The sequence below is a fragment of the Puma concolor genome, chromosome C1 (genome assembly GCF_028749965.1).
Source record: "Puma concolor isolate L17-30 chromosome C1, mPumCon1.1.hap2, whole genome shotgun sequence".
In the NCBI taxonomy this organism is placed as follows: domain Eukaryota; kingdom Metazoa; phylum Chordata; class Mammalia; order Carnivora; family Felidae; genus Puma; species Puma concolor.
This window is the reverse complement of record NC_141674.1, coordinates 24635510-24658058: the sequence shown is the minus strand read 5'-3', so window position 1 is coordinate 24658058 and position 22549 is coordinate 24635510. Positions and strand designations below refer to the sequence as shown.

The 22549-nt window shown below is 41.7% G+C and overlaps 1 long non-coding RNA gene and 1 pseudogene across 1 annotated transcript in view; one reads left to right on the top strand and one right to left on the bottom strand.

Annotated features, from left to right (window-relative positions):
* The window catches only part of LOC147577902 (uncharacterized), a 125962-nt gene that overhangs the window by 58733 nt on the left and 44680 nt on the right, over window positions 1-22549 (top strand). The gene's annotated exons all lie outside the window — the stretch shown is intronic.
* On the bottom strand, window positions 17962-18979 carry LOC112871295 (DNA sliding clamp PCNA-like; annotated as a pseudogene).

Here is a 22549-nt window from a genome sequence, read left to right as displayed (position 1 = left end):
GGGGCGCCTGGGTGGCTCAGTCGCATAGGCGTCCAACTCTTGATCTTGGCTCAGGTCGCGATCTCACGGTTTGTGAGTTTGGGCCCCAAGTCAGACTCTGCGCTGACAGTGTGGAGCCTGCTTGGAAGTCTGTCTCCTTCTTTCTCTGCCCCTACCCACCTTGTGCTCTGTTTCTCTCAAAATAAATAAATGAGCTTAAAAAAAAAAAAAAAACCCTGTCTAGGAAAGTGTCTATTAGATTTAATAACTTGGAGATCATTGACTTCAGAGACTTAAACTTGAAAGAAAGGAGTAAAATCCAGATAAGAGGAATAAGTAGGGGATTAAAAAAAAATAGGGGCGCCTGGGTGGCGCAGTCGGTTAAGCGTCCGACTTCAGCCAGGTCACGATCTCGCGGTCCATGAGTTCGAGCCCCGCGTCCGGCTCTGGGCTGATGGCTCAGAGCCTGGAGCCTGTTTCTGATTCTGTGTCTCCCTCTCTCTCTGCCCCTCCCCCGTTCATGCTCTGTCTCTCTCTGTCCCAAAAATAAATAAACATTGAAAAAAAAAATTAAAAAAAAAAAAATAGAGGTGATGAGAATAGACAACTCTAGAGAGAGCTGGGTAGAAAGGGTATGTTCCAGTGCCGTGTAACAAGCCAACCCAAAACTCAATGGAATAAAAGAAAGCTATATCATCATGCTTACGGACGGATTCCACGGATCAAGAATTGGACAAGTGACAGCAAGGATAACCGATCTGTGTTTCACGGTGTCTGGAGTCTCAGCTGGGAAGACACAAATGGCTAGGCGTGACTCGAACTGCTGGGAACTGGAATCATCTGGAGGGTTCTTCACGCACAGGCCTGGCACCAAGATTGGGATCATTTGAAAACTGGCTCTGCTAGGACTGCTACCTGGAGCACCTACGCATGGCCTCTCCATGCGGCTTGGGCTTTTCGCAGCATGGCGTCTGGGTTCTGAGAGGAAGTGTTCTCACAAGAGAGCCTACCAAGGTGGAGTATCCAAGAGAACTAGGAAGGAGCTGTGTGATCTTTTATACCTATCAACAGAAGTTACATTGCCTCACTTGCCATATTCCATTGGGAAAAGTAGTCACAACCTACCAAGATTCAAGCGGAAAGGGACCTAGCTGCTATCTCTTTAACAGGAAGAATCTCAGAGAATTTGGGGACATGTTTTGAAACTACTGCAGGCAGGGGCTCCTGGGTGGCTCAATCGGTTAAGTGTCCAACTCTTTTTTTTTTTTAAGTTTTTTAAATGTTTATTTTATTTGAGAGAGAGAGAAAGCATGAGTAGGGGAGGGGCAGAGAAAGGGAGACACAGAATCTGAAGCAGGCTCCAGGCTCTGAGCTGTCAGCACAGAGCCCGACGTGGGGCTTGAACTCACGAACTGTGAGCTCATCACCTGAGCCACCCAGGCACCCATAAGTGTCCAACTCTTGATCTTGGCTCAGGTCATGAGTTCACAGTTCATGAGATTGAGCCCTGTGTTGGGCTGTGCGCTGACAGCCCGGAGCGTGCTTCGGATTCTGTGTCTCCCTCTCTCTCTGGTCCTTCCCAGCTTGTACTCGGTCTCTCTCAAAATAAATAAACATTATAAAAAAAAATCTATTATAGGGGCACCTGGGTGGCTCAGTCAGTTAAGCATCTGCCTTCTGCCCAGATCATGCATGATCTCATGGTTCGTGACTTTGAGCCCTGCATCGGGTAAACGTGAGCCCTCATCGGATGAACATGAGCCTGCTTCAGGTGAGCAAGAGCCCCTGCTTCAGGTGAGCCCCACTTCTCCCTCTCTCTCTCTCAAATAAATTAAGTAAGTAAGTAAGCAAATAAATAAATAAATAAATAAATAAATAAATAAATAAATAAAACTATTAGCAAAGAGAGAGGGTATTAGCTAGAAGACAATATGGTAAAAGACTTAAAAATGTGTTTAAATGCTAATGGAAAGCGTGAAGACAAAAGAGATTAAATATACAAGAAGAATAACTAATAGTGGCTGAATTTGTGTAATTGAGGGAGAAAGAGATCAAAATCTCAAACAGAGGAGCAGCGCCTAGATAGGAAAAGTGAAAACTCCACTCCACTATCTCCATTGGAGCTAGAGGGCAAGGACAAGAACATGGATAGTCATGGTGGTTTTAAAAAATTTTTTTATGTTTATTTTTGAGAGAGAGAGAACAGAGCATGAGCAAGGGAGGGCAGAGAGAGAGGGAACACAGATCAGAAGCAGGTTCCAGGCTCTGAGCTGTCAGCACAGAGCCCAACACAGGACTTGAACTCACAGACGGTGAAATCATGACCTGAGCCAAAGTAAGACGCTTAACTAACTGAACCACCCAGGTGCCCCTAGTCATGGTGATTTTTTAATGCTTACATATTCTTTGGCACTGTTCCCTTCAAGACGTTAATCCTAATTCCCCTCTGCATGAGTGTGAGCTGGACTTAGTGACTCACTTCTATAGAATAGAATAAAGTAGAAATGATAGTGTGTGATTTCAGAGTCTTGGTGATAAAAGCAAAACAGCTTCCTGCTTGTTCTTTCTCTGTCTTGGATCTGTTGTTCTGGGAGAAGCCAGTATCCTCAGGTGTCCATGGAGATGAACTGAGGCTTTCTGCCAACAGCCATGAGAGTATGCCACCTTGGAATGGATTCTCCAGCCCCAGACAAGCCTTCAGCAGACTGCAGTCCCAGCTAACAACTTGAGTGAAACCTTGCAAGAGACCCTGAGCCGGACCAACCAGCTAACCTGCTTCCAGATTCCTGACCCTCAGAAATCTTGTGAAGTAATTAATATTTGTCCTTTTAAGCCATTAAGTTGTGGGGGCAATTTGTTATGCAGCAATAGATAACTTATACACATTGTCGTACCTAAAAATGCTACCATAACAAAAACCTAAAAAATGTGACTTTGGAACTGGGCATTGGGGGAAAATGGAAGGACTTTGAAAGATGAGTGTTAATGAAACTTGACTCTTTCAAAAAATATTAGAGTCCTGATGGCCTTTGAGGAAGCTGCCAGTGAGGGCTTGAAGGAAAGCCATACAAATCTGATTGGACACTGAAAGAAAAGGGGTCCTTGTGATGTGTTGGCAGAAATTTAGCAGCACTATTGCCTGCAGTAAGGTGAAAAGTGGAAAATGCACCTAATAAATCAGGTAATCTAGCTAAGGAGATTCCCAAGCAGAATGTTGAAGGGGCTGCCTGGTCTCTTCTTGCTACTTGTAGTAAAATATGGGGGCGCCTGGGTGGCGCAGTCGGTTGGGCGTCCGACTTCAGCCAGGTCACGATCTCACGGTCCGGGAGTTCGAGCCCCGCGTCAGGCTCTGGGCTGATGGCTCAGAGCCTGGAGCCTGTTTCCGATTCTGTGTCTCCCTCTCTCTCTGCCCCTCCCCCGTTCATGCTCTGTCTCTCTCTGTCCCAAAAATAAATAAACGTTGAAAAAAAAATTTTTTAAATATGAAAGGAAAGAGATAAGGTAAAGGAAGGACTATTTGACAAAAGGAAGCCAGAATTTTCTGGTTTCCAGAACTTTCTGGAAAATTCCTAGCCTCTCCAGGTGGCATATGGTGCTAAAATTAAGAAATGGCTTCTGAGCAAATATTAAATCCAGGAAAACACAGTCCAAAGGTGAAGTGAAGGGAGTAGCATTAAAATCCTTTGCCAAGATCTAAGAAAGATTGAAGGTATTACCTCAGAGTATTGTTCATTTAGATAAAAAGCCCTTTAAAGATTTAAGGATGCGACTCAGGGACCCTCACTTAAAGAGTTGGATTCCTTTTTAAGTTTATTTATTTATTTATTTATTGAGAGAGAGAGAGCAAGCAGGGTAGGGGCAGAGAGAGAGAGGGAGAGAGAGAAACCCAAGCAGGCTGTGTTGTCAGTGCAGGAGCCCAACTCAGGGCTCAGTCCCATGAACCGTGAGCTCATGACCTGAGCCCCTCAAACAGTAGAATTCTAAGAAACTTAAGCTTACTGTTCCTCAACAGAAGCTCAAGGCAGAGAAGGGTTTATCTTGAAGAGATTTGTGAGGATACCTTTTCTCTAATGGAGTGAACTTCAAGAAGATTCGCGAGAGCCCCATGTTTTTCAGAAGTGTTTGGAAGAACGCTGCCCACTTGGACTGAAAGGATCAGAGGCAATACAAAATGAAAAGACACCTTATGACCCCCAAAATTCTGCTGGTAGAATGCAATCTGTGAAAACTACATAGTTGCGGGGCGCCTGGGTGGCTCAGTCGGTTGGGCGGCCGACTTCGGCTCAGGTCATGATCTCGCGGTCGGTGAGTTCGATCCCCGCGTCGGGCTCTGTGCTGATAGCTCGGAGCCTGGAGCCTGTTTCAGATTCTGTGTCTCCCTCTCTCTGACCCTCCCCCATTCATGCTCTGTCTCTCTCTGTCTCAAAAATAAATAAACGTTAAAAAAATTTTTTTAAAGAAAACTACATAGTTGCAAATTGGAATTGTTTCCCATGCAAAAGGAAGGATGACTCAGAGGGCAGAATCAAGAGCCCAGAGAGTAGAACCAAGAGCCATGGATGATTAACCCCAGGCCTTGAGTTCTAATCAAGGAATTTCCAACATTTGTCCAGATAGATTTCAGAATTACTATGGACCAGTGATTGATTTGTGCCTGCATTTTCATCCCTTTTGAACAGGAATGTCCATAGTGCTTATCCCATATGTACCACGACTGCCAGTTGGGTAAGCATGAAACAGATAACTTTTCTCTTTAGTTCCTGGGTCTTCAGATCAAGAGGGACCATCTTCAAGGAGCTGTATTTAAGGAACTATACCCTTGGGAGTTACTGTAAGATGTGGATTCACATGAGAGACTGGATGACATGAAAATTTTACCTAATCCCTAAATATGAACAAGGGATTAATGGGCAGAAAGGAAGGGTATATATTTTCTGAATTGGGGTGATGGTTTATTGGTCATTGATTCATTGAATTAGATTTGGCTGAGAGTGACAATCTAAAATAACAATGGCTTCAACAAGACATAAGTTTATTTTTCTCTCACATAAAAAACCTGGAGGTGGATGATTCCAGGCTAGTATAGGAGCTCCATTCTATGAAGCCTTCAGGGAACCAAGCCTGTTACCAAGTTTCTGTTCCACCATACCTAGCTTGTGGCCCTAATGCTCCTATTCTAAAATGGACCGCCAACTCTCAAAGAAGATAGAGAAAAGGAGAAGAATGGGTAAAAGGCATATATTTGCTGTCACTTAAGGAAGATTGCTGGAATCTGCCACATCACACTTTCCTTTACATCCCATTGGTCAGCACTTAGTCACGTGGTCACATCTAGCTGCAAGAGAATCTGGGAAATACAGTCTTTACAATGTATAGTTAAACATTCTCTTACTAAGGAAGAAAGAGAGAAAAGATGTTGAGGGACCACTAACAGTCTCCTAGAGTCAGTATTGTTACTTGTAGAGAATAGAATCCACTCAGGGTACTTTAAACTGAAAGAGCTTTTTATTAGACAACATTGTGCGATTTATGAATATCCCGGTGGGCCAGAGAATCATGCTTAGATGCTGAAAGTTCAGGACAACATCAACCATGAGAAACTCCCAACCATACCACGTGACTATTGTCATAGGATCCCAAATGCTGCCACCACCTAATACTATGACATTAGGAACAGACATTGAAATCTCTGCCAAGCTGCCCTAGAAGAACCAGCCCCTTCAAACTAGGCTTGCAAGAATAGCTAATATACCCAGAGCCATGGCTTTTGCCTCACATTTCTCCTTTCCTCCATTTCAGTCTCACAAGGATGCATCTATTTGAAAAATAACTTCAGGGGAGTCTGGGAAATGTAGTTTTTAGCTTTCCAGCCTATGCAGTATAGGAAGGAATACAAGAGGATTGGAGAGTGTGTTAAATGAGCCAATACACAGTATATGCCACAGTCCATCATTTTGTATACTAGTTATCCGTACAAACTTACCATACTTAAATTAAAAAAAAAAAGTAACAAAATGTTCCCGCCTAATATAATTCAACTGTCATAGAAAAAAAATTCTCATTATCTCAGTGAAAGGGAATACCCAATGACTCATGAAGAACTACATCATTCTCTGAGAAATATTCATGTCTTATCCATTAAATCATAATATGATATTCTGTAACCAAGAAAGAAAATGTGTCTAGTTACTACAGTCCTTGTTTCTAAAACTGGTCACAGGGAATAGTTGGCATTTATAATTTCCTTCCTCTCCTTCCTGTGTTATGTCCCATAATATGTTTTGTCTTTTATGATTTGTTTTTTACGTTAAGTCCTATTTTATTACATATTAGGATTATTGCCTTCTAGATTCTTTTGATTTGTATATGCCTGGCATAGCTTTTTCTTTTTTAATATATTTTGGAGAGAGAGAGAGAGAGGGAGAGCAGGGGAGGGGCAGAGAGAGAGGGAGACACAGAATCCAGAGCAGGCTCCAGGCTCTGAGCTGTCAACACAGAGCCCAATGCAGGGTTTGAACTCACAAACCATGAGATCATGACCTGAGCCAAAATTGGATGCTTAACCTACTGAGCCACCCAGGCACCCCTGGCATAGCTTTTTCTATCCTATTTTCAACCTTTCCATTTCTTTTTATTTTAAGTATATGCTTTGATAAATTATATTGTTGGATTTTTAAAAGCTAGTCTGAGAATTTCAGCCTTTTAGTTTTGAATTTAATGCAATTATTGTATTTGCAGTTAAGATTTACTTCTGTCATATTTTACATTTGCTTTATGTTTTATTCCTTTTATTCTATTTTTACTGTTCTTCTCTTTAGTCTATTGGTTAGATTGAGTTTTCTTCTCCTGATTTAAAAGTTATATATTAATATTTTGTTCATGTTGTGGTTGTCTTTAATTTATTACCTATATTCATGTTTTTTACTCCTGTGAATAATTAAATGTATCAATATTTATTTCTTCACCTTAATAAGAAAGTACTTAAGCATATGCTCATCTCTCTTTTTTTTCAGAGAATTGATATTATTTGTTATAGATGTGTTTTCTCTTTTCACCTTATTTGATACAACCCCTTTTCTTTAAAAACAAAGACAAAACAAATACAAAGACAAAACAAATTTGTTCTTTAAAAACAAATACAAAAGTATTTGAATACTCTCTCTCTCTCTTTTTTTTAAATTTTTTTTTTTAACGTTTATTGATTTTTGAAACAGAGAGAGACAGAGCATGAACGGGGGAGGGGCAGAGAGAGGGAGACACAGAATCTGAAACAGGCTACAGGCTCTGAGCTGTCAGCCCAGAGCCTGACGTGGGGCTCGAACTCATGGACCGCGAGATCGTGACCTGAGCCGAAGTCGGACGCTCAACCGACTGAGCCACCCAGGCGCCCCTCTCTCTCTCTCTCTTTTTTTTTTTTTTTAATTTTTTTTTTCAACGTTTATTTATTTTTGGGACAGAGAGAGACAGAGCATGAACGGGGGAGGGGCAGAGAGAGAGGGAGACACAGAATCAGAAACAGGCTCCAGGCTCTGAGCCGTCAGCCCAGAGCCTGACGCGGGGCTCGAACTCACGAACCACGAGATCGTGACCTGGCTGAAGTCGGACGCTTAACCGACTGCGCCACCCAGGTGCCCCTCTCTCTCTTTTTTTAAGTAAACTCTAGGCCCAACATGGGGCTTGAACTCAGGACCCCAAGATCGAGAGCCACATGCTGTACCGACTGAGCCAGCCAGGCACCCCAAAGCACTTGAACACTCATATTTCTCCAATCTCTTGGAGCATCTCTGGGATTTGTATCTCATCTCAAGTTCTTTCTTCAATACTATTTTCAATGTTTGTGTGGCAAAGCTTCCAAACCATTGTGTACCGGAAAATATTTTTATCATGCTCTAACATTTGAATGACAATTTTACTGAATATAAAATTCTAGAATCAAAGTTCTCTTCCTGTGATACTATAAAACATATCGCTCTATTCTTACCTTGCATCCAGTGTTGCTGTTAGGTAGTATGATACCAACTCACTCTTTATCTTCCCATAGAATTCTTTTTTTTAAACTTTTTTAAAAGTTTATTCATTTCTAAGAGACAGAGAGTGAGTGGGGGAGGGGCAGAGAGAGGGAGACACAGAATTCAAAGCAGGCTCCAGACTCTGAGCTGTCAGCACAGAGCCTGATGCATCATGATGATTAACCAACTGAGCCACCCAGGCACCCCTCTTCCCATAGAATTCTTCTTTTACAATTCCCTTACAATTTTCTCTTGTCTTTGATATTCTTGCATTTTACATTTGATAGTCTTATATTTTGTTATAATGTGTCTGAGTGTAGATTTTTGTCTTAATGCTCCTGTTCGGCACTCTATATGGGTCCTTTTAGTCTAAGACCTTTCATCCTTCTTTAATTCTGGGAAGGTTACCTTCACTATTCAAAAAATAATTTATTCCTCTCCATGTTTTTTCACCTGCCTTCTGGAACCCCTAATTTTTCAGATGTTGGCATTTTTATTCCTGTTCTCCATGTCTCTTGACTTCTTTTTATATTCCTTATCTTTTTGTCCTTTCTTGCTATCTTATGGAAAGTTCCTCAATATGATCTTGAAATTTACTAATTTTTCTTCAGTCACATCTATCCCTCTATTTATTCTATCTTTTGTGTTCTTTCTATTTTCAATTCTCATATTTCTTCTTGGTTCTTTTTTATGATTTCTCATTACCTCATATGTTAATATAATCTGTTCTCTAAGTATTTTTATCATCCTTATTTTAAATTTTTTATTTTATTCCAATAGTTCTTACATTATATATATATGTGCTTGTGTGTGTGTGTGAAAGAGAGACAGAGACAGAGAGACAGAGAGGTTCAGTTTATTGTTTCTCTCATACTGGTTGTATATTGGCTCATGAATTCATGTCCCCTGAAAGTATTGGCTATTGTGTTGGCTAATGAAGTGCTTCTCAAACTGTGTTGAAGAACCAGATTGTTTTTGTTTGTAGGTGTCTTTATTGTATAAAACTTCTTACATTTTTTCACTTACTTTCACTTTCTGTTCTTATTACAGACTGGGACATCAGTCTGTGAACCACACATTGACCAGTATTGTCCTAATGCACAGTGGAAATGGGTATTGGTTCAGAGTGATATATTGTATTAGCCTTTCCAACTATTCCCTTCTTTCATTCTGAGAGGATTATATGTCACCACCCATTGCTGTGTGATGTTCACTGCCTCTCCGGAGACAGAGTGCAGTTCCCGGACCCATTGTCTAGTTTGGTTTTGTGACTTGCCTGGGCCAACGGAGTATGAACAGTGACAGCATGCCAGTTCTGAGCAGGAGCTTTAGGGCACATCATATGTTTCCACCAGTGCTCTTGTTCTTCTTCTCTGCCACATAAATATGTGACCCAGGGGCGCCTGGGTGTCTCAGTCAGTTGGGCGTCCGACTCTTGGTTTCAGCTCAAGTCATGATCTCACAGTTTGTGGGTTCAAGCCCTGCATCAGGCTCTGCACTAGCAGCACAAATCCTACTTGGAATTCTCTCTCTCCCTCTCTCTGCTCCTCCCCTGCTCACATGCTCTCTCTCTCTCTCTTTCTCTAAATAAATAAATAAACATTTTAAAAAATAGTGTGAGCCAAATAGGGGCTGCTTTTATAGCCCAACCTGGGTCCCAGAGTGAGGTACTTTGAGCCATGGAAGCTGACCTATAATCACCAACTTGTAAAGACAGCAAAAAATATATGTTGGTGGTTGTAAACCAAGGGTTTGCAAACTACAGCCCATGGGCCAAATCCAATCTACTGTCTGTTTCTGTAAGGTCCATAAGCTAAGAATTTTTTTCATTTTTGAAAAGTTGAAAGGTAATATATGTTCCATAAGTCATATATTAACGAGACTTCCACCAAAGGAACCAAGAACACACAATGGAGAAAGGGCCATCTCTTCAATAAATGGTATTGGGAAAACTAGACAGCAAAAGATTGAAACTGGACCATTATCTTCTATCATACACAAAAATTAACTCAAAATGAATTAAAGACTTCAATGTAAGACCTAAAACCATAACACTCCTAGATGAAACTGTAGGCTGTAAGCTCCTTGACATGGGACTTGGCAATGACTTTTTGGATTTGACCCCAAAGCCAAGGTGTCAAAAGCAAAAATAAACAACTGGGACAACATCAAACTAAAAAACTTCTGCACAGCAAAGAAAATGCTCAACAAAATAAAGACAACCTACTGAATGGGAGAAAATATTTGCAAATCATATATCTGATAAGGAATTAATATCCAAAATATATAATGAATTCATACAACTCAATAGCAAAAACAAAAACCAAAAACCGAAAATCAAAACCAGTCTGACAAAACCAAACCAATGGGCAGAGGATCTGAATAGAAATTTTTCCTAAAAAGGCACATGGGTGGCCAATGAGTACATGAAAAGGTGCTGAACATCCGTCACCACCAGAGAAATGCAAATCAAAACCACAATGAGACATCACCTCACTCCTGTTAGAATGACTGTTACCAGAAAGATAAGAAAACAGGTGTTGCTGAGGATGTGGAGACCAGGGAAAGTTTGTGCACGGCTGGTAGGAACGTAAACTGGTGCAGGCACTGTGGAAAACAGTATGGATGTTCCTCAAAAAAACTAAAAATAGAACTACCATATGATCCAGCAATTCCGCTTTAGGATATTTATCCAAGGAAAACGAAAACACTAACTTGAGGAGACATATGTACCTCACATTCATTATAGCATTATTTACGATAGCCAAGACATGGAAGCAACCTAAGTGTGTCCATGCACGGATGAATGGATAAAGAAAATGTGATGTGATACACACACACACACACACACACACACACACACACACACACACACACACTGGAATATTATTCAGCCATAAAAAAGAAGGAAGTTTTGCCATTTGCAACAATCTGGATGGGCGTTGAGGACATAATGCTAAGTGAAATAAGTCAGAGAAAGACAAATACCATATGACCTCACCTATATGTGGAATCTAACAAAACAAAACAAATTCATAGATACAGAAAACAGATCGGTGGTTGCCAGAGGTGGGAGGTGGGGTGGGGGCAAAATGGGTGAAAGGGGTCAAAGGTTATGAACTTCAAGTTATGAAATAAGTCATGGGACTGTAGTGAACATGTGGTGACTGTTGTTAATCATATTGTGTATTTAAAAGTTGCTAAAAGCATAAACCTTAAAAGTTCTCAGCATGAGGAAAAAAAATGTGTAACAGTGTGGTGATGGGTATTAACCAGACTTACGGAGGTGATCATTTTGAAATATACACAAATATCAAATCATTATGTTATACACCTGAAACTAATATAATGTTATATGTGAAGTATATCTCAATAAAACATGATCAAAAGAAGGATGAGATTTGGGACATAAAAACCATATGAAGTTCAAATTTTAGATTCATAAAGTTTCATCAGAACGTAGACACACTTACTTGTTTGCATATTGTCTACTGCTGCTTCCTTGCTCTAAGGGCATAACTGAGTCGCCGCAACAGACACCATATGTCCCACAAGGCCCAAAATATTTACTATCTGGCCCCTCACAGAAGAAGTTTGCCAGCCTCTGTTGGAAGCCACAGCGATTGTGAGGTTGGTTGTTACTGGAGCAAAAATGACTAATGTAGTCGAAATGAGTTTAAGGAGAGGGAAGGGAGTAACTTCAGAGAAGGGAGTGCCAGGCACCACCAAACTGCTCTGGATCCTTCCCATTTGCTGTCACTGTGGACCGGCAGCCCTTCTGAGCTTTTACCTTTCAACTCCTTAGCAGAAGCAGCATTGGGATAAGGTATCCTCTTAGCTTGTAATTCCTTAGCCTTGAGTATTTGGAAGAGAGGCTGGCAGAGAGAATGCTCACGTGCTGTAGTCGGTTCACCCCCATCTTTAATCCCCCAGCAGGAGTTGGCAGCGCCCCTATATTAGTCTTTCAGTACTGACAGCCTGGGTTTTTGCTCTCTGCACTGCAGCCTGAACCTGTTGGAAATATTTTTATTTCTTTGGGCCCTACTCAAAGTTGTCAATCCTTTGGATTACTTGGTAGGTGGATCAGAGCAGTTGGAGAAGGTAGAGGGGAACATATGCATTCTGCTATGTTTTCCTAAATGGAAGAGAAAGAGTTGGGGTAAGAGCCAGGAATTTTGTGTACCCCACAGCCTATTTTATCTATGCTATAGACAGTAAGGAGCAAGCATTACCAATGTTCCATTTTTGGATGCAGCAACTATAAATTACGGATGCTTTGTTACACCCTTGAACTAGGGGAGGGGTGTTGCAGCAAAAACCTGGCTCAGGTATGGAATTGTTGTGAATATGAATATTATCTGTGGTGGGTGTCTTGATGCAAACTAGGTTGAAAATCTCTGGCCTGGAACTCTAAATGCAAACTACTTAAAGTGGCTCACGATGTCTTTCATGTTCCTTACCATTCTCTCCTGCCTCCTGTTCCCCAGCTTCAGGAAGCTACCAGTATGTAATGTGCTTCCTCTTGCGTCTGGACATGCTTTCTCCCCTCCATCTGGATTATGCTACTCTGTACCTTCATTTGCCTGGAAAAGTATTTTCCTTCAAGATTCAGTTCAGACATCATCCATCCTGTGAAGCCTTATGATATATCCCATGAGGTAGGTCTTCCTTCCTCTCTGCTTCTGCATGGCCCTAACAAGCATGTCCATCATTGTTCTTATGTAATGTTTTCATAGCTTTTCCTTTGTCCATTTCTTTCAACTACTGAAAGAAGGTACTGTATCTTATCTTACTATGATCATCTTCATGTGTGTGGCCTGATATCAGCTGGTATCAATCAATGTCTCATCAGGAGACAGAAAACACACCATGAATTTAAGCATGGAAACTTTAATATAGAGAATTCTATTTTTTTTGAGAGAGAGTGAGAGAGTGGAGGAGAGAGGCAGAGGGAGAGAGAGAATCACAAGCTGGCTCCATGCCCGGTGTGGAGCCTGACACAGGGCTTGATCTCACAACTGTGAGATCATGACCTGAGCCGAAATCAAGAGTCAGACGCTTAACTGACTGAGCCAACCAGGCACCCCACTATAAAGAATTATTAATTGGGGAAAGGTATATATATATTTATTTACACACAAAAAAATTTTTTTATTTACTTATATAAAGAGATTTATTATAAGGAATTGGCTTACATGATTATGAAGGTTGTCAAGTCCAAATCTGCACTGCAGGTCAGAAGGTTCAAGACCCTGGGGCTCCTGGGTGGCTCGGTCAGTTAAGCGACCTACTCTTGATTTTGACTCAGGTCATAATCTTGCAGTTCGTGGGTTTGAGCCCCATGTTGGACTCTGTGCTGATGGTGCAGAGCCTGCTTTGGATTCTCTCTCTCTCCTCCCCCCCCACCCCTCTCAAAAATAAATAAGCCTAAAAAAAAAGAAGAAGGAGGAGGAGCAGGAGGAGGTTTGAGACCTAGAAGAGCCAATGTTCCATTTCCAGTTCAAAGGCAGTCTGCTGGTAAAATCCCTGTTACTCAGAAAGGCCAGTCTTTTTGTTCTTCAACTGATTGGATAAGCCCCACCTACATTATGGAGGGTAATCTGCTTTACCCAAAGTTCACCAATTTAAATGTTACTCTCATCAAAAACTACCCTCTAAATTGATTCAACACATAAAATTAACTATCACAGGTGATTATCTACTAAAAGGGTAAAAGAGAACTTCAAAGAAAACAGGAATAACTAGTGGCAAAACAACAGACAAACAAAAAACAAGAGCGGCTAGCAAGGAACAAAATTACAAGACCCTCCCATCTCTCCTGCCAAGAAGGAGATTTAGATGACTGATGATTTCTCTGCAGCTCACTGGATGATAAAGTTCACTGAGGTGCCACAGGCCTGAACTGGAGGGTCAGAGACCACCCACCTACAGGCCAGTATAACTTGCTGTAATGTGAGCACCACTCCCCTGGTTTAGGATCAAGAACAAAGATAAACCAGAGCCAGAGCCCCTGCCTCTGCTATTGCAGTGTCTCTCCAGTGCCCTCTATTAACAAGGACTAACATTGTTCCAGCTAACAAAGAAGACATGCTTACAGGGTCCTTCTCTTTTCACCAAAAAAGGGCAAAGAAGGGTAGATTTAGACAATAATGTGATAAATTGCTACATTTAAGGGACAAATGCGTGTTTTCCTTTTTAATTTTTTTAACGTTTATTCATTTTTGAGAGAGAGAGAGAGACAGAGCATGAGCGGGGGAGGGGCCGAGAGAGAGGGAGACACAGAATTCGAAGCAGGCTCCAGGCTCTGAGCTGACGGCACAGAGCCCCACATGAGGCTTGAACCCACAACCATGAAATCATGACCTGAGCTGAAGTCAGACGCTTAACTGACTGAGTCACCCAGGAGCCCCCAAATGAATGTTTTCATCACCAAGAACTGTAACTAAGTAGGAGGATCATGTGTTATCTGAGATAATCAAATGAGAAAAACTTATCAAAATTTAATAAGGAGGGGTGTGGGGCTTAGGGGAAATAGGCTGTAAGACTCCTGGTGACCAGGGAGATCAGAGACTAACAGAGAGCTAAGAGGACAAGATGGGCCGATTCCTGTGATGTTTTACTAACTCTTTAACAAATGTGATTATGTTACCCTTATCCCAGAAGTAGAAACCCGTACTTCGTATGCTTATTATTCCAGTGACCGTAAATCCATACCCATGCCACAATTCAGAATACATCATCACAATGAACTATTTTCCCAGTTTTGAATTTATTTCCCTAAGACTATTTACAAAGAAAATAAAAATTAAATCTCACTTTGTTTCATTTAATGTATTAGTCCACCTAAAATAATATCTTATTTAAACTTATTGGTTCAGGTAATATTAAGCTAGCATTTCCCTTTTTTATGTTTATTTATTTATTTTGAGAGAGGGAGCATGAGTGAATGAGCAGGGAGGGGCAGAGAGAGACTGAGATGGGGGGGTGGGCGGGGGGGGGGGGGGCTCGATCTCAGGAACCGTGAGATCATGACCTGAGCCGAAATCAAGAGTCGGTGGCTTAATTGGCTGAGCCACCCAGACGCCCCTAGGCTAACATTTCCATAATTCATTGTTTATCTCCCTACTATATTTGGCTACAAAATATTACACAAAGACTATCACATTTTGATTTTGTTGTTTTTTTTTAATTACACAAGCAATTTGTGAATGCAGTCTTGTAAAAGATTTAAGCAATGCAGAAGTATACATGGCTAAAAGTGAAAGTCTTCACTTACCAAGATCGGTTGTGCTGGATCCCAATTATGCATTTCCCCAGATGTGCTCAGTGGTCTTTTCTCTCACCGTTATTGAAGGCCCCTGAAACGATTGCCTGGTAGTAAGTACATTCCTCTAGTCTGCAGGGAGGAGGCCTGTCACGCTCCTAAGGCAGAGGAGAAATTGCCTTGGTGCTCTACTGGTTTATCCTGGAGGGCTTACCATGGGGACTACTCCTGGCCCGCCATGTTGCTCACAGGCATGACCCATTCTTGCCTTGGGCCTCAGAATCACCTTTGGGGCTTATCTGTTGCTGCTAAGACACAATATTCCATACAACCTACTCAACACCCATGCTTGCAGACTGGCTGGCCAGGCTGGTTCCAAAAATGTGGGGAGAGTTGATGCCTTTGGGGGTGAATGCTTTGTCTAGTGAAATACAGCAATGAGCACATAAATTCTTCTCCCTTCCTCCCCACCATGGACAGTTGAAAGATACAGTAGGTTTATACAGCATCTCTGATGACCTCTCTTGAGACCAAATAATCACTGGTGCTTGCTATAAAGCTGGGCCAGCTCAGTGATACATCTACATCTTTATTGTCTCCCTTCCCTGCCTTACTCTCTTTTGCCCCTCACTCCTGCTTCCCTAGAACTGCACTATCCCCAAAAGTGTTAGCACATAAGCTTTTGCCCTAGGCTTTGCTTTCTAGGGAACCAAGTTAAGATGCCAACCCTCTCATTCTACTTTCTTCCCCAAAGGTCACCATTGTTAATAGCTTAATATGTATCCTCTATTAATTTACTCACAGAAGTGAAGTTTTTGTTTTGCTTAGTTGTTTTACGTGCATATCATACTATACATTTCCTCTGAGGCTTGTTTTTTAACAATATGTTTTGGATATCTCTAATATTAGTATACACGTATTCAATCTCATTTTTTCCAAATGTTATAAACATTTTCAATCATACAACAAAGTTGGAAGAACTTTACAGTGAATGCCTGTGTACTCATGACCTAGACCCTACCATTAACATTTTCTTAGACTTGCTTTATTTCATATCTGTCCATCCCTCACTTCCTTCACCCATTCATTTTCCTTTTTGATGGATCCAAAGTAAATTGCAGACATCAGTACACTTTCCCCTAAAAAAAGCATCATACATATAATTAATTAGCATTTAAAGTTTGCATACACATTTTCATTCAAGGTAAAATATATGTACAATGAGATGTACAAATCTCAAAGTCTACTTTTGCTGAGATTTTAAAATTTCATACATTTGTGTAATCAAACCCTCTGTGAAGACATAGAACATTATCATCACCCCAGCAAGTTCCCTCTTGCTCCCTTCCAGGTCAATTCCTGACCCTAATCTTCTATAGGCAGATAAGAAGAAATAAAATTTCTTCCAATTTTATTCCATAAAAGTTTAGTTTTACCTGTTGTAAAATTTCATATAAGTGGAATTATAAAACATGTGTTCTTTTGTGTAAGGGTTGTTTCATTTGGCATAATGTTTTTGAGATTCACCCATATTGTTACATGTAGTAGTGATTCCTTTGTATCATTGAATGATATTCCACTGCATGAATATAGAAGAGTTTATATATTTGTTCTCCTATTGATGGGCCCTTGATCTGTCTCCAGGTTGTGGCTATTATGAATATGCACATTTTTGTATATCTTTTTATGTACATAACTTTTTTTTATCTCAGTTTTTTGTTGTTGTTTTATGTTTATTCTTGAGACAAAGAGAATGAGCAGGGGAGGAGCAGAGAGAGAGGGAGACACAGAATCCAAAGCAGACTCCAGGCTCTGAGCTGTCAGCCCAGAGCCTGACACAGGGCTTGAACCCACGACCCGTGAGATCCTGACCTGAGCCGAAGTCGGATGTTTAACTGACGGAGCCACCCAGGTGCCCCTGCACATAAGTTTTTTGATGTTTGAAATTCAAATAACTTTTATTTAAATTGAAAACAATTCTTTTTAAAAAATATTTATTCTGAGAGGGGCCCCTGGGTGGCTCAGTTGGTTAAGCGACCAACTTCGGCTCAGGTCATGATCTCGCAGTTTGTGAGTTTGAGCCCCACATCGGGCTCTGTGCTGACAGCTCAGAGCCTGGAGCCTACTTCAGATTCTGTGTTTCCCCCTCTCTCTACCCCTCCCCTGCTCATGCTCTGTGTCTCTCTGTCTCTCAATAATAAATAAACGTTAAAAAATTTTTTTTACAAATATTTATTCTGAGAGAGAGGAGAGGGAGAGCAGACACACATGTGAGTGGGGGAGAGGCAGATAGAATCCTAAGTAGGCTCTGTGCTGTCTGCACAGAGCCCCACACAGGGCTGGATCTCACGAACCCTGAGATCATGACCTGAGCTGAAATCAAGAGTTGGATACTTAACCGACTGAGCCACCCAGGTGACCCTAAATTGGAAAAAAAATTCTTAAAACTGCATTTAGAGTCAAAACCCTTTTGCTATGAAAATCATGAGTATTTCTAGGTAAGACAGAAATATCTCTAGGTTAACAAGATCAGATTTGACTTTGGACTTTCTACTGTTCTTTAAACAGATTATAAGGAATGGAGGAAAAATAGAGTATTTACAGAAAATATCTACATATGCGCTCAGCAGTACAAATTTGGTGACAGAAGAGACTTAAGTACATGTTGGCATCTAAGAAGTAATTTGCAAAGTGCTTAATTTCATTTTCTTAGATTTTAAGAATGCCTAAGATCCTTCTCCATCCTTGATCTTGGGAGCCAAATAGTACTTTAAATGTCCCATATCAGCAATTTTACATTCTACACCAAGGGATACATCTGCAGACATACTGGGTGTCACTGTAGGAGAGAGTGGAATGGCTTTGTAAAGAAGTTCAGGTACCAGTGCAAAAAGAAGTTAGCCAAACTAGCTCATTCGTCTCTATGGTAACAGCTTCCTCCTCTTTATCGACATTACTTGTGTGTGAAAACTTAGTATTTCTACCTCCTAGTACTCCATCTTTTGCACAGGAAATTACGACAGCATCTCCAATATGACTGAGATCTCCCTATATACGTGCACATTCACCAGAAGGCATATTTACTACACAGCTATACTCCTGTTCTAGAATTCCAAGTTGTTCAACACCTAAAGCCATTACCTTCGTTTCAGAATCTGAAACCTTTTCTTTTCTTTTTTAATTTTTTTAATGTCTGTTTATTTTTGAGAGAGAAAGAGAGAGACAGAGTGTGAGCCAGGGAGGGGCAGAGAGAGAGGGAGACACAGAATCCGAAGCAGGCTCCAGGCTCTCAGTGTCAGCACAGAGCCTGACGCGGGGCTGGAACTCACCAACCATGAGATCACGACCTGAGCTAAAGTCAGACGCCCAACCAACTGAACCACCCAGGCACCCCTGAAACCTTTTCTTGATTTGGAGTTTCAAATACTAGTGCCAGGGTGTCCGCATGATCTTCAGCTCTTAGTGAAATGATGTCTTCATTGCCGGCACATTTTAGTAATTTGGACATGCTGGTGAGGTTCATGTCCATGGTCAAGTTGCAGTGGCAGCGACACATGTGGAAGCCCACAGGCAGGGTGAGCTGCATCAGGGAGACGTGGGAGGAATCTGTGCTCGGCAGGTTTACGCCGCTCCTCCTTCTGTCCCAGGGGGCCTCCTTGATGAGATCCTTAAGCACCCCCAGCACCTTCTGCAGGATGGAGCCCTGAACCAGGCACTCCTGGAACATGGTGGCAGAGTCTCAAGGACATAGCTATGGGCGGAGGTAAGGGAGGAAGTCATAGCAGCCTTTGTCGTCACAGGATAGGAGTGAGCTGGCAGACACAGGAACGAAAACCTGAGACCCAGGAAGATCACTGCACATAAATTCCTATTTCTCTTTGAGTAGATACCTAAGAACAGAATTGCTGGTTCATGGGGTAGGTGTATGTTTAGTTTCATAAGCAAATACCACACTATTTTCCAAAGTGGCTGTACCATTTTACACTTCCACAAACAACGTACAGAGTGCCCATTACTACCCATTCTTGTCAACACTTAGTATTGTCAGTTTTATTCCTGTTAGGCATTGTGGTGGGTGTGTAGTGGCATGTCATTGTGGTGATCCCATTGTTTTTTACTTTTTTAGTGTTTATTTTTGAGAGAAACAGAGAGTGAGCAGAGGAGGGGCAGAGAGAGAGAGAGGGAGACACAGAATCCGAAGCAGGCTCCAGGCTCGGAGCTGTCAGCACAGAGCCCAATGTGGGCCCGAACTCATGAGCTGTGAGATCAGGACCTGAATGGAAGCCAGAGGCTTAACCAACTGAGCCACACAGACATTCCCCTCCCCGCCTTTTTTTGGTCTCATTGTTTTTAAGTGCTGCATAGTATTTCATGGTATATGTACACCATAACCTTATTGCCCATTCCCCTAACAAAGGTCATTAAAGTTGTTTCCAATTTTTCCTGATACAAACAATGATGCACCGACAGGTATCCGCTCATATGTCCAATTTGCAATGTGTCCACTTGGCTGGGCTGAATTATACTTCCCAGAATGTGCTTTCTTCTGTTTCCTTTAGAGCGGGCCATAGGGGAGATATGGGGGGATATTTGGAGGGCGGAAGGAAAGCAGCTGCCATTTTCTAGTTCATATACATAGTTGCTGATCTGCTGACTTACCTCCTTGGAGGTGAAGCAGCAGCTGGACTTGAACTTCTCAACCTTCCCCTGGGTCCTCCATCAGCTTCTGCAACCCCTGAGCCAAGCGCTTGTGTTTTGCTCTGTGACAAAGGGCCCCAGCTTCTGCAGGACACCTACATCAGCAAGACTGGAAGCAGTGAAAAGCTGGCGTGGGTTCCAGCCCATCTCCATGGGGTGCTAGCTCTTCCTTGCGGTTCAGCCTGCTTCTGATCTCCCCGTTTACATCCATCTCCCTTCCCCATGGCTTTCCCACATTCCTCTAAAAGAGATTTCCTAGAATAAGAGGTGCTAGGTCAAAGGGTGTGCATATTTAAATTGCTAACATAGTGACAAATTGCCCTCCAAAAAATTACCAATTTGCACTCTCATAAATAGTGCATGAGGGTGGTCATTTTCCTGCAACTTCATCAGAACTGGATATTATGAATCATTTTAATTGTGGCCAATCTGGTTGGTTAGAAAAATAATAACCATCTATGGTTTTGATTTGTATCCCTGTTTACCGGTGAGGCTGAACATCTTTGCATATGCCATTGGGTGTTTTATTTATTTCTTCTTCTATAAGTTCCCCCACAGCCTTTTATTTTTTATTGAGATATTTGGGCTTCTTTTAAGGAGTTCTTTATGTGTTTTTGATATTCATCTTTTCTCTTTTCTTTGCCAAATATGTGACTCCATTCATTCTTATCTTTTAACTTTGTTTATAATATCTTTCACTCTACAAAAGATTTAATTTGATGTAGTGAAACCTATCCATCCTTTTCTTTTATGGTCTCTGGGTTTTATGCTCTTCCTTAGAAAAGACTTCCTCACATCAAGATTATAAAATATCATCCTTTATTTTCCTTTAATACTTTCTTTTTTTTTTTTTTAATTTTTTTTTTCAACGTTTATTTATTTTTGGGACAGAGAGAGACAGAGCATGAACGGGCGAGGGGCAGAGAGAGAGGGAGACACAGAATCGGAAACAGGCTCCAGGCTCTGAGCCATCAGCCCAGAGCCCGACGCGGGGCTCGAACTCACGGACCGTGAGATCGTGACCTGGTTGAAGTCGGACGCTTAACCGACTGCGCCACCCAGGCGCCCCTTCCTTTAATACTTTCATAACTATCTCATTATGTTTGGAATTTTAATTCATCTACATTTTATTTTAATGTGTAGGGTCTAATTTTTTCCCAATAAGTTATCCAGTTGTCCCAATGATGTTTATACAATAAATCATCTTTACCTTCTGGGTTTAAAAAAAAAAAAAACTTTTATCATACATTAAACTTACATACAGTCAAGAGTCTTTTTCTGGTTATGGTATTCTGTTCCGTTCATCTATTATCCACTGATGTGCTAATACCATACTGCTTTTAATGACTATAGCTTTGTATTATACTTTACAGCGTTAATTTTATTTGATTTTTTTTTTTTTTTTGAGAGAGAGAGAGGGTGCAAGTGATCAAGGGGCAGAGAGAGAGAGGGAAAGAGAAAGAATCCCATGAGGGACAAAAAGGGAGAAAGAGAGAATCCTAAGAGGGCCAGAGAGAGAGACAGAGGGAGACAGAGGGAGAGAGAGAGAGAGAGAAGTGGAGCTCACCGGAAGTGGGGCTCATGTTTTTGTTTATGTTTTTGTTTTTGTTTTTTTGTTTTATCTGAAGCAGGGCTCGTGCTCACCCAAAGCAAGGCTTGGGCTCACCCAAAGCGGGGCTTGAATTCATGAACTGTGAGATCATAATCTGAGCTGAAGTCAGATGCTTAACCAACTGAGCCACCCGGGCTCCCTACAGCATTAATTTTAAATGGAATAATCTTTTTATTAAGGCTTAATAAGGTACATTTCTTTCTCTGCCCATTTTGGCACTCGTTGTTACACTGAAATTAAAATGTATCATTTCAGCGGTGCCTGGTTGGCTCAGCGGTGCCTTGGTTAAGCGTCATGATCTCACGGTCTGTGAGATTGAGCCCCGCATCCGGCTGCACGCTGGCAGCATGGATTCCCTCACTCTGTCTCTCTCAATAAATAAATAAATAAACATTTTTAAAAAATTATAATTTCAGCAAAGTAACCTTGTACAAAAGCACCCAGAAAATGTTTACTATTGTCATTACTTCTTTGCATCAACCGTCTTTGGTTTATTGCCAGAATTGCGTGTTTTCCTACCAGTCTACAGTGAATGGGCTTAGGACTAAAGTCCCTTATGGGTTGGGTTTTCTTTTTCTTTTTTTTTTTTTTTTCAACGTTTATTTATTTTTGGGGGGACAGAGAGAGACAGAGCATGAACGGGGGAGGGGCACAGAGAGAGGGAGACACAGAATCGGAAACAGGCTCCAGGCTCTGAGCCATCAGCCCAGAGCCCGACACGGGGCTCGAACTCACGGACCGCGAGATCGTGACCTGGCTGAAGTCGGACGCTTAACCGACTGCGCCACCCAGGCGCCCCGTGGGTTGGGTTTTCTAGGAAGCAGATGCTGAGACAAAATTGGGAACATAAAAGAACTGGTGGGGAGTAACGCCTGGGAAGGAAAGGAAGCAGAAGCAGAAGCAGAACCTCCAGAGCGGTCATTGCCCGGTGGAGGAGTCCCGTGTTTTGGCCAGGCTTCTGGAAAGCTGAAGCAGTTGAAGGCACTA